Source organism: Octopus sinensis, linkage group LG5, assembly GCF_006345805.1.
Source record: "Octopus sinensis linkage group LG5, ASM634580v1, whole genome shotgun sequence".
Classification (NCBI taxonomy): Eukaryota; Metazoa; Mollusca; class Cephalopoda; order Octopoda; family Octopodidae; genus Octopus; species Octopus sinensis.
In genome coordinates, this window is record NC_043001.1 from 50,920,519 (window position 1) to 50,933,018 (window position 12,500).

At 34.9% G+C, this 12,500-nt stretch overlaps 1 protein-coding gene and 1 long non-coding RNA gene across 5 annotated transcripts in view; both read left to right on the plus strand.

Moving 5' to 3' along the window:
- Positions 1-1,824, plus strand: part of LOC118763676 — a 20,152-nt gene extending 18,328 nt beyond the window's left edge. Inside the window, exon 3 of the long non-coding RNA XR_004999440.1 lies at positions 1,583-1,824. This is a non-coding gene — a long non-coding RNA (uncharacterized LOC118763676). The remainder of the gene's footprint in view (positions 1-1,582) is intronic.
- LOC115212292 overlaps positions 1-12,500 on the plus strand; it is a 284,252-nt gene that overhangs the window by 42,062 nt on the left and 229,690 nt on the right. The gene's annotated exons all lie outside the window — the stretch shown is intronic.

Consider the following 12,500-nt stretch of genomic DNA (forward strand, 5'->3'; position numbering starts at 1 on the left):
GTAAAATAATTTACTTTACCACATACTGAAATTTTAGAAATAGCAGCCAAAAAGTTTTTTTAGCCATTTCTTCTACTATAAGAAAAGTCTCCCAGATAGTGTTTACTCAAAAATAATTCACGTAGATATGGAGGGAAAAACAACAAAATATCACATGATATGGAGGGAAAATCAACAAAATATCACATGTACAAAGATCAAATGATCTTTGTACATGTGATATTTTGTTGTTTTTCCCTCCATATCTACGTGAATTATTTTTGAGTAACGCTATCTGGGAAACTTTTCTTATTGTAGAAGAAATGGCTAAAAAAACTTTTTGGCTGCTATTTCTAAAAGTTTCAGTATGTGGTAAAGTAAATTATTTTACTGAGCCCTAATTATATAACGTTATATACGTTATATATATATATATATATATATATATATATATATATATATATATAATAGATATATATATATATATCTACTATATATGTATATTTGAGTAGTTGAATGAATTATCTTATTAAGGATAATTCGAAAGATAACTGATACCTGGGTAGCAAATTCACATCAGAAAGAACACGGTTGAAGCTACGTCCCTAGGGCATAGACTACGTGTCTTCGTGCGGAAATTTGTATGTTTATTTTAAAATTATAAGTATATGAAAGAATGGAGTTGAACGACTAGTTAACAAATATCCTTTATTCTCGACAAATGTTTCGAAGGCTGCATATTCCTAATTCCGAAGGAATAAGGAGTACATTATGCAGATTTCTCATCAGGAAAATCAAGGAACTTATGTCGACATCAGCTAAAAGTTTTTTGTGCATTTTGATGTCGACATAAGTTTCTTGATTTTCCTGATGAGAAATCTGCATAATGTACTCCTTATTCCTTCGGAATTAGGAATATGCAGCCTTCGAAACATATGTCGAGAATAAAGGATATTTGTTAACTAGTCGTTCAACTCCATTCTTTCATATACTTATAATTTTAAAATATATATATGTATATATATGTGTATATATGTATATACATATGTATAATTATATATGTATATATACATATATGTAAATATAAATCCTTAATCCTTAAAAATGCTTCAGCCCGAAAGTTGCGGCCATGCTCGGGTACCACTGTTGACTGTGCTACACTAGTATTTGAAACCACCTTTGATACGTTGCACTTGGTCAACAAGGGATTTCGACGCCGCTGCCCGCATCTGTGTTTCCTACCGAGATGTAGGTTCATCTGGAACCCCTGACAAGATGAGATCGAGTTTAGTTTTAAAGAAACCCACATCCACACCATGCAGGTCTCTCAGGCATTTAGGAAGGACATTGAAGAGCTGTGGTCCCCTGAAACTCAAGCTGTTATAGTATCTGGTCCTATATTTTGATGGTGATGCTGGGATCTTTGTCACCATGCAGTGGCGCCCAGTTCTACTGTTGGGGTAACTATCAATGCCAAAATTTGGGACAAGGCCCTCCAGGATTTTCCAGATGTATATCACTGCATATCTCTCCCGCCTTCGCTCCAAGAAGATTTTTATACTTTCAGTCTTTCCCAGTAGCTGATATGTTACATTGAGACGAGATTTTTAGTGTAGCTTCGTTGTATTGCTTCGAGTTCTGCTGTTAACTTTATATTGTGTGGTGACCATAGTTAGGAGCAGTAGTCCAAGTGGCAGAGGATGAATGTCTTCCAAAGGACCATTAGTGTCTCCTTCTCTCTTGTTATGAAAGTTCGGAGGATCCATCCAGCTGGCCGTCTGCATTTTATTCCCAAATTGGCAATATGCACTTGGAAAGATGCATCATTGCTCATGTCAATGCCCAGGTCACTGACTGATTTTGACTCAGGAATTGCAATTCTTACCGGGCCAGTGTATTCGGTCTGCCTGTCGTTCAGCTTTGTGTGCCGGTAGCGCAGGGCCTGGAACTTCCCTGCATTAAACTGCATGTTTCTTGTCCTCAGCCCACCAGTATATTGTATCCAACTCCCGTTGCAGATGTGCAATATTTCTAGGGTTTGTATTGTGTGGGAGACTTTTGTGTCATCTGCATAGCTAGCAAGGGTGGCCATCTTAGCAACTGAGGGCATGTCTGAAAGGGCCAGTAGCACCAAGACAGTGCCCTGTGGAACACCACTCGTTACTTGTGTTTCCTTGGAGGTGGCTCCATTGGCCACAACTGCCTGCCTTCTATCTTTTAGGAAATTGTGCAGCCACTCTCCAAGTTTTCCACCTATGCCGAGATCTCGCAGTTTGTGACATATCATACCATGGTCGACTTTATCAAAGGCTTTTGCAAAGTCAAGATATATCCCATCCACACTTGAGTCATTTAGTAGCTGTTTTAGTGTGGCAGGAGCTGTGTTAGACAGCTTCTGGCTGGTCGAAATCTGGGTGTCAGTCAGGAAGTCATTTTCTTCAAAGAACATGATTAGTTTCTTGCGGACTATTCGTTCAATGACTTCGCTGATGTGTGAGGTCAGAGAGATAGGCCTATACTTTTTAGCATCTGCTCTGCTTCCTCCCTTATGGATAGGGCATATTATCCCTTCTTTCAATTTGACTGGGAGCTTATCACTTGCAAGAAAGCTCTGAAAAAGAAGCTGTAGCGGTTTTGCAAGCGCTCGTTTGCACGATTTGAGAAGGATCGCTGGAAATCCATCAGGTCCAGCAGCTGAGTTTGTGTCAATCTCATCTATGGCTAGTGTGATATCATCATCTTCAATGTTGATGTACTCAATTTTTGCCTCTTTGGCTGCAGGTAAAGTGGCAAAGAATTCTTCTGGGTTGTTTACTTGCCTGTGTCCTAGAGGTATAGCGAACACACTTTGGAACTGTTCGTTCAGTATTTCACTTATCCTCATGGGATTTCCTGTGAGAGAGCCATCTTTTTGGAAGGGAGGTCCTATCCTCTGGCGCACTGCGGCCGTCTCTTTGGCAAACATAAAGAAGGCTTTAGGGTTTGACTTGATATTTTCTATAACCCAAGCTTCTTTATCTGCTCTCTCCTTTTCATGACACTGATGCAGACTTTTCTCAATTTCCATTAGCATTCTTTCGAGGCGAGACTTCTCACCACTTTTAGTGTGCTCAGGGGGTTCGCAATCCTTGTCCGTCGTCTCACAAAAATCTCCCTTTCCCTAGGGATCCTGTTTTGTAAGTGCTGGTCCTGCACACTTGGACAAATTTGTCACATATGGCTTGTATTATGGATATGAAATGTTTGTATTTCATGTCAATGTCTGGTGTGGAAAGACATTTAGGCCAATCCTGTTTGAGGATCCCTTTTTCAATCAACTTCCAATTTGCTTTATGTTAGTTTACAGATTCCAGAAGAATGGATGGAAAAATCGATTTAGTGTTGATTAAAATGAAGTGTTTATTCCCCCCCTTCTCTTCCTCTGCCTCCTTCTCTCAACAGTGTCTATCATTAAATCACTTTATTTCTTCATCACAACAAGCTAAGAAGCAAGTGTCACGTAGTTACTCGGTCTGCTTGAAATAACAACCAAATCTCTCTCTCTTAAATAGTACCAGACTGTCTTTAAACTAGGGATGGCATAGAAAATAGTTGTGCTAAAAAGATGGGATCGTCATAATCAGAAAGCTTTTGATTACAGGTGTGTTCGATCTAACAAAACAAAGTCTTTTCTGTTACCTTACCAATATCCCACCTCTTTATTGGGAACTAAATCATTGCATCTTTTCCTTCCCCAATTCATCTGTTATGTGTAAGCTTTCATAAAAGTATACAAAGACTAAAAATAAGAACATGGTGTTTAATGCTCTGCTGAACACGTTCAATATTCACAACACTCTCACTGTTGTCCTGAGATTCTGAACAGACATGAAGTATTTTATTCTCAGTAAGCAGTTGTAGTTGATCAAAGTTTTCCGTTAATGTTTAATCACATTGATTTCATAATTAAAAAGCTATTTTTGACTGTCACAAGCAACAGCTGAATGGCTGGGATCTCTTAAATCTATTAGTTATAATGAATGCCGACCTAAATTGTCTACATTTACTGGGACAATGAAGTTAAAGGATGAGGGCTACAAATCACTACTTTCCATAAAAATAATAAAAACAGTATGCCTAAAAATAAGCCACGTGACTAGGATTAGCATGCTTGATGGATTGGAAAACGGTAACTAAGCAATAGTGATATACTTCTATTGATTAATAATATTTAAGTACTAGCATCCTCCTGTGTGTGTATATATATATATGCATATATATAAACATATATATTCATATATATCTATATACATATATAAACATATATATACATACATACATATATATATACATATATATACAAATATATATATACACATATATATATGTACAAATATATATACATATATATACATATATATATGTGTATATAGTATATGTTCATATATATATATATATATAAATATATATAATTACATATATTTGCATACATATATATGTATATATATACACACGTATATATACATATATATATATATATATGCACACATATATATCCATATATACACACCTATATACATTTATATATACATATATACACACATATATATATATATGCAAACACATATATGTACATATATATATACACACCCACACACATATATATACACATATATAAACATATATATAAAATATTCTATAATTATAATCAGGGGTCTGCTAAGTGCCTCACCATATACTGAATTAGAAATAGACGCTAATGTCTTTTCAACTACCATAAAAATTTCCGAGTCAACAATACATTCTTTTATATAGGTAAAAAGAAAAATGATGAATCCACATGATTATAATCAGGTATATAATTATGGAATATTTTGTATAAGCCAGCTAAAAGTTTTTTTAACGTACTAACTACTTGGTAAGATTCTTAATTACAGATTAATTAATTTTCCCTATATTTTTATACATATATATGCACGTATATATAATATATATATTATATATATATATATATATATATATATATATTATATATATATATATATATATATATATATATATATATATACATATATATATATATATACATATATATATTATATATATACTATATATATATATACATACATATATATATATATATACATATATATATATATATAATATATATATATATTATATATATATATATATATAATATATATATTATATATATATACATATATATATATATACATATATATATACATATATATATATATATATATATATCTATATATATATATATATATATATCTATATATATATACACATATATATATACATACACACATATAATATATATATATATATATATATATATATATATATATATACTAATATAGGATAAAATTTTTTTCAGAAAAAAATTTCATCAAAAGTGGCTGCATATTAAAATACCTTTAAAGGTTAAAATTATAAGCAACGTATAAACAAGGGCGAAAGAAAAATTATTTTTATGCCAATATGCAGATAACAGACTTTAAATCGTCAAAAGTCTGTTATCAGCATATTGGCATAAAAATAATTTTTCTTTTGCTCTTGGTTATAAGTTGTACATATATATATAGATAGCTATATATCTCTATCATATATATATATATATATATATATATATATATATATATATACATACATATATATATACATGTATATATATACACATATATATATACATATACACACATATATATATACATATGCATACATATATATACATCTACAAATATACTTATATATATATATATCTAACATATGCATATATATCTATATCTATATATATACTAATATATATATATATATATATATATATATATATATATTATATATATATATATATATATATATATATATATATAAATTGGGTTGTTCGGAAAATTTGTGACGATTTTTAAAGGAAGGATGAGGTCAATAAATATTTGCCATTACATTTTAATCAACCAAATATGAATCATTTTGTTGCACCATGCGTCTCCATCTTTCCTTTAACTTGAAAATACCCTCTTCCCAGAATTGAAGTAGTTTCATGTCAAAGAATTGATCACGTTATCTTTTTACGTCATTCAAGGAAATGAAATTTTTACCATTAAGACTATTTTGCTGAAACCTAAGTAATTGGAAATTCGAAGGAGCAATATCTGGTGAATATGGAGTGTGGGGTAACACATCCCAGCCGAGCTGCAGCAATTTTTGTCTGGTTCCCAAAGAAACGTGCGGTATTTCATTATTATTTTGGAAAACAACATTCCTCCTGTTGGCCAATTCTGGACGTTTCTCTTAAATTGCTGCTTTTAACTCGTCCAGTTGTGTGCAGTATTTCTCAGAATTAATTGTCTGGTTACTTGGGAGAAGCTCATAGTACAGAATTCCTTTCCAATCCCACCTGACACAAAAGGTGAAGACCCGCTTTTGGGTTGGCTATGGGTGGATCCTGTCGCTTACTCCAGGATCGCTTTCTCTGAACATTTCGGTAGATAATACATTTCTCATTATCTGTCACAATTTGCTTTAAAAAAGGCGCAGTTTCATTCCGTTATAAAGCAAATTACTGATGGAAATGTGATCCAAAAGGTTCTTCTCTCTCAACTCATGTGGTACCCAAACATCGTGGCGATTTGTGTACCCAAGCTTTACCAGGTGCACATGAACGACGGATTTTGATAGGGTGGAGCTTTCTGCCAATTCTCGGGTTGTGCAATGTGGGTTATTCTCAATTAATAACTTGATTTGGTCATCATCTGTAGTGGATGGTCTGCCTGATCGCTCTTTATCAATTAGGCTACAATCTCCTGCTCGGAACCTTGCGAACCACTTCCGTACAGTTCTTTCGGATAAAGAAACATCACCGTAAGCTGCACATATTTCTTTGGTTGCTTGTGAGGCATGTTTCTCTTTATGGAAAAAGAAAGCATCAAGTGCAAAAAATGAACTTTCTTATCTTCCATTTTAAAGGGTTACAGAATTAACACCCGTTATAGGAACATAAACCTTCTACCACGAAAAGTTAGCTTAAAGTGCGTTCTAAATGGAGGTGTAGTCAAATCCTATTTTATGGACTCAACCATGTTCTAAATTAAAGTCGAAAGGTAAGCTATTATAGATCGGCACAAACTTTCTGGACAACCCAATATATATATACATATATATATGTAAACGTTAAAAAGAACACAAACTGGGACAAGAACGTGAAACATTTTGAAGACGACAAAAAAACTCTCAGTCATCAGTCAAGAACCAGATCATCTTCGCAATTTCGGCTGATTAATCTTGAGATTGCTCCAATCTGGGTAGCCCGCCAAGGGAAATCTAAGCCAATCGCATTAGATTCCTTGGAAGAAAACCTCGAAAGTATACAACACGGTGACGGAAAAACGGACGATGTTACTCGAAAAAAATTCAAAAATACGTAAAAACAATAACGATAGCACAGATAAGAATACAAAATAATGTAAAAACAATAATAACAAAACCAGGACGTCAGGACAAGCGTCTTTCGACAGGACGAGTTGAGTATAGGCTGGCTGTGGAACAAGTGCCTGAAGGCAAACGGAGCACAAACAAATACGTGTTGTCACACTAACTACTTGATGCGAAAAGGCAGTAGTAGCTGGCTGGTCACGTGAGCACAAAAGGAGAAAGGGACAGATGAAGAGAGAAGCAAGAGAGGGAAAGGGACAGGTCAAGTGGGGTATAGGTCTGAGAGGCAGAGAAATGTGGAGAGGAGGGACGGAGGAAGAGAGAAAGAAAGAAGGGGAACAAGGTAGGAGAAGAAAAAGAGGGAAAGAGACAGAACAAGGGGAGTGCAAAGGGTGAAGGCAGAGAAAAGTAGGAGAGGGGGGAAAAGAGACAGTGTAGTCGAGTCGTACCAATGTTAGAGAGTAATATACTTACAGTATAGGGTCAAAAGGTAGGATACGTAGCCGCCATGTATATATGTAAACGTTAAAAAAAACACAAACTGGGACAAGAACGTGAAATATTTTGAAGACGACAAAAAACACCACACACACACACATATATATATATATATATATATATATATATATATATATATATATATATATATATATATATTATATATATATATATATAATATATAATATAATATGTATATATATATATATATACATATTTATATATACATATATATATCTACATATTTACATATATATATACATATCTCTATTTATAAAACTGAAATGCGAAAAGTTTGTTTGTTTGACTCGACCGCTTGGCTCGCTTTCAACGTCACTACACCCCGTCCGATTGACTCCAAAATTTACAGGCACATGTAAAATGAGGTGACAATGCCCGTGGGCTACGTTAGAAATCCTTATCTTAAAAGGTGTCGTTGCTAGGGCCAAAAACCCACTTTGACAAGTCCACTCTCAGTCTTTTATGTATCTGTCTTCCTACCTTCCCATCACTTTCTATATATAACGTCGATTCGTCAAACGGCGTTCTACAGCGCTTTCACACACTCTCTCTCTACACGTCTGTCTGCATTCATACAGACAATTATCATCGCCACCACACAGGTTTGGGTGGCCGCACAGCAAGAGTTAGACAACGGTTAATAACATTCGATGTTGATAATGCCTGGAATGTTCCATTCAACCCTTTGCTTTCCAAAACATTTAATGCACACATTAATGTTGAGTACTGTAGTTCGGTGAGATGCATACAATACATAAGGGCGATGATATGGCCGTGTTTGTGTTCAGTGATGAAGACCTTAGACATGACGAAATTAAACAATTCGTTTTCGGTAGGTATGTATCCTCCAATTATGCAGCGTGGGGCATTTTTCGATACGAGATTCATCTAAGTTCACCATCAGTTTTACACCTGAATGTTCATTTACAGAAGAGACAGCTGGTTTACTTCACAGAGAAAAATGCACGTCAAGTCATTGAAAATCCAAAAAGGACTACGCTTACAGCGTTTTTTAAATTGTGTTCAGTTGATGAGTTTGCTGCTACTCTCATTTACCCTGAAGTACCGGAATATTACACATACAACAACAATAATTGGAAGCGCAGGTCACATGGAACAGAACTTAACAATTGGCCCGGTGTTTCTAGGAAGAACGTCATTGGGCGTGTGTATAATATTCATCCTACCAAACAGGAAATCTTCTTTTTGAGAATGTGCTTCGTGTAGTTAGTGTAGTTACTGGACCGAAGTCTTTTGCTGATCTTCGCACGGTTGATGGTATCATCTGCGCCACTTACAGGGAAGCATGTTTGAGGCGCGGACTACTTCTCAATGACGACCACTTACACAGGACATTAGCAGAGGCCTCAAATTGTAAACTACCATGGCAAATGCGTCGATGTTTTGTAGCATATTAATCCACTGTAATCCCAGCAACCCTTTAACCTTGGGAATCGTTCAGACAGAGCCTATCAAAGGACATACAGGCTAATTTAGCGCTACGTGATGGCAACGACGATGTTTATAATGAGGCATTAATCGACGTGGACAGACACATCAGACGTTATGTTATACGCGGTTTAAGTAAATTCCATCTGCCAACACCTGTCCATCATGAAGCGCCTTTGGATGTTGAATACATGTCGGAAAAAAACTACAACATTGCCGAATTGACGGAAACAATTACGCGAGATGAACCAAGACTTTTGCCTGAACAAAGAAAGATTTATAATGAAATTATTGACAGCGTTAGATTGAACCAAGGAAAGCTTTTCTTTTTGAATGCTCCAGGTGGTACTGGTAAAACTTTCGTTATCAATTTGATTCTCGCAAAGCTGCGCGCTGAACGTCGAATTGCCATTGCATGTGCCCCAAGTGGTATTGCGGCGACACTGCTTCAAGGCGGCCGTACGGCACATTGTGCATTCAAATTGCCCATGGAGATTGGAAAAAAAGATAATCCTATATGTAATATAGATTGTAGTTCCTCAAGAGCAATACTTCTTCGTGAATGCAGTCTTTTTATTTGGGATGAGGCTACAATGAGTAATAAGTCCATGTTTGAGGCTCTTGACAGAACCCTTCAAGATTTGCGTCACAGTACAAGAATAATGGGTGGAGCTACGTTTCTCATGGCAGGAGATTTTCGACAAACTCTTCCTGTTGTCCGAGCAGGCACTCGAGTCGATGAGGTTAATGCATGTATAAAGCATTCTTATGTGTGGCACAGTGTAATCAGTCGCCATCTTCAAACAAACATGAGAGTCCACCTACGTGGTGATGTGAAGTCTGAGGCTTTCGCAAAACAGCTATTAGATCTTGGTGATGGAGTTTTGCCTTTCGTTGATGATGAGCATATTCGGTTGCCTTTTGGGAATTTCGTTCCAAATGTAGAAGAACTTATAAGAGCCGTTTTTCCTGACGTCGAAACCAACTTCCAGGATCTCGATTGGCTAAGAGCAAGAGCTATTCTATCGCCTCATAATACAACAGCTGATGCTACTAATAAACAAGTGCTTGATATGATTCCTGGTGAGATAGTTTCTTTCATGTCCATCGATACAAATAAAGATGAGAATGATGCAGTCAAATATCCACCCGAGCTACTCAACAAGCTAACACCTCCGGGACTTCCACCTCATCATTTGTGTTTGAAAGTTGGTGCTCCAATCATGGTGCTCAGAAATATGGAAACGCCTGAAATATGCAATGGAACTCGAATGGTTATAAGGAGGATTCAGAGCCATGTTATAACTGTTGAAATTTTGAGTGAGTGGACCATTCGTAGGAACAATGAAGATGATACATAAAATGAGTATTTCACCCTCTGATGTTCCCATTCAGTTTAAACGCTATCAATTTCCGATAAAACTATGCTTCGCGATGAGAATCAATAAGTCCCAGGGACAATCACTGGACATTGTAGGCGTTAACCTGTCACCACCGGTTTTCAGTCATGGTTAATTGTACGTAGCCTGTTCTCGAGTTGGAAATCCGCCTAAACTCTTCATTCTTGGCAATCATGAGCGCACAAGGAACGTGGTTTATCAGGAGGCTCTGACAAAACAAAACTGATTGTAAGTCATGAAATTTTGCTTGATTTTTTATTTTGCACCTCTTCATTATCTCTTCATTCTTGAAAATAAAGACATTAAAAAGAACATGGTTCATAAAGAACATTGGGTTCAGATGTTTGCAAAACATTTCATCCAACTCATTCTCTTTATTCCTCATTTTCCGATTCCTTCTACGTCTCCATTAAACGGTTTTGTCAAGTTATTGTCTCTTCGCTAACATAAGACATTCATAAAGTGAATGAGTTGTTAATTACATTTTATACACTGTTCCATTGTTTAGGTGGTGTCGAAAGGACTGGCATGTGTCACCATATAAACTCTGTCAGTCAAACTCCCAACTCATGAGTTCACGTCGTGATACTCTTTCTACAAAACTGAGCTGGGTGTGAATTCTAATTTCATACAGTATTGCAGATGTGAGTTTACAGTCTGCTTTTTTGGTTTAAACTATCTTCCTGCAGGTTAAAAAACTTCTTTTTTTTTAGAGTCCTCTACAATATTCGCCACCGAAATTCCATTTTTCACTTTTATGATTATACCCAGAGTCCTCTAATCAAATATGAACTGTCTTCCCATTGGCGGACGTTTGTCTTTTTTTTTAAACAAACGCATTGCCTCTTTCGTTTTAAAACAATAAAACAATGCTACTTTAATACATTGGTCCAACAAACAAAACATCACCCACTCTCATTCTTTTATGTATCTGTCTTCCTCTATCACTCACTCTCTTTTCTCCCCTCCTTTCACAATCTATCTATAACGTCGTTTCACAGCGTCTACCTCCCTTACCTTCACTTTCTCTTTATAACGTCGTTTCACAGCGTCCATTATCCCCCTCCCTGCCTTCCACAGCGCTTTCACACACTCTCTCTCTCTACGTCTGTCTGCATTCATAGAGAGAATTATCATCGCCACCACCACACAATCATGAGAACAAATATTATGAATCAGATATTTATTGGGTTAATTTATATATGTGTGTGTGTGTCTGTGTATCTATATATAAATATGTATATATAATGTATATATACAAAGTGTAATATCTGTATTTATATATATATATATATATATATATATTATATATATATATATATATATATATATATATATATATATATATATAATTTGTATACAATTATAATATATATACCACACTCTTACCCACGCGTAGAGCGGCTCACCTTCAGCTAGTATATATATATCTATATATATATACATATATGTACATTTACCTATCTCTCTCTCTCTCTCTCTCTCTCTATGTATATATATAAATATATATATATATATAACTTAGAAAAAAACCCACCTTTTATCAATTCAATAATGAAAAATTAAATTATACCATTCAGAAAATTTACATCTTATAGAAAGATTAAATATAAGATAAAACATATAACAATGATTAAGTAATATGCAGAATAATAAATAAAACGTATATGTATACGTTTTGTTTATTATTTTGCATATTAATCATTGTTATATGTTTTC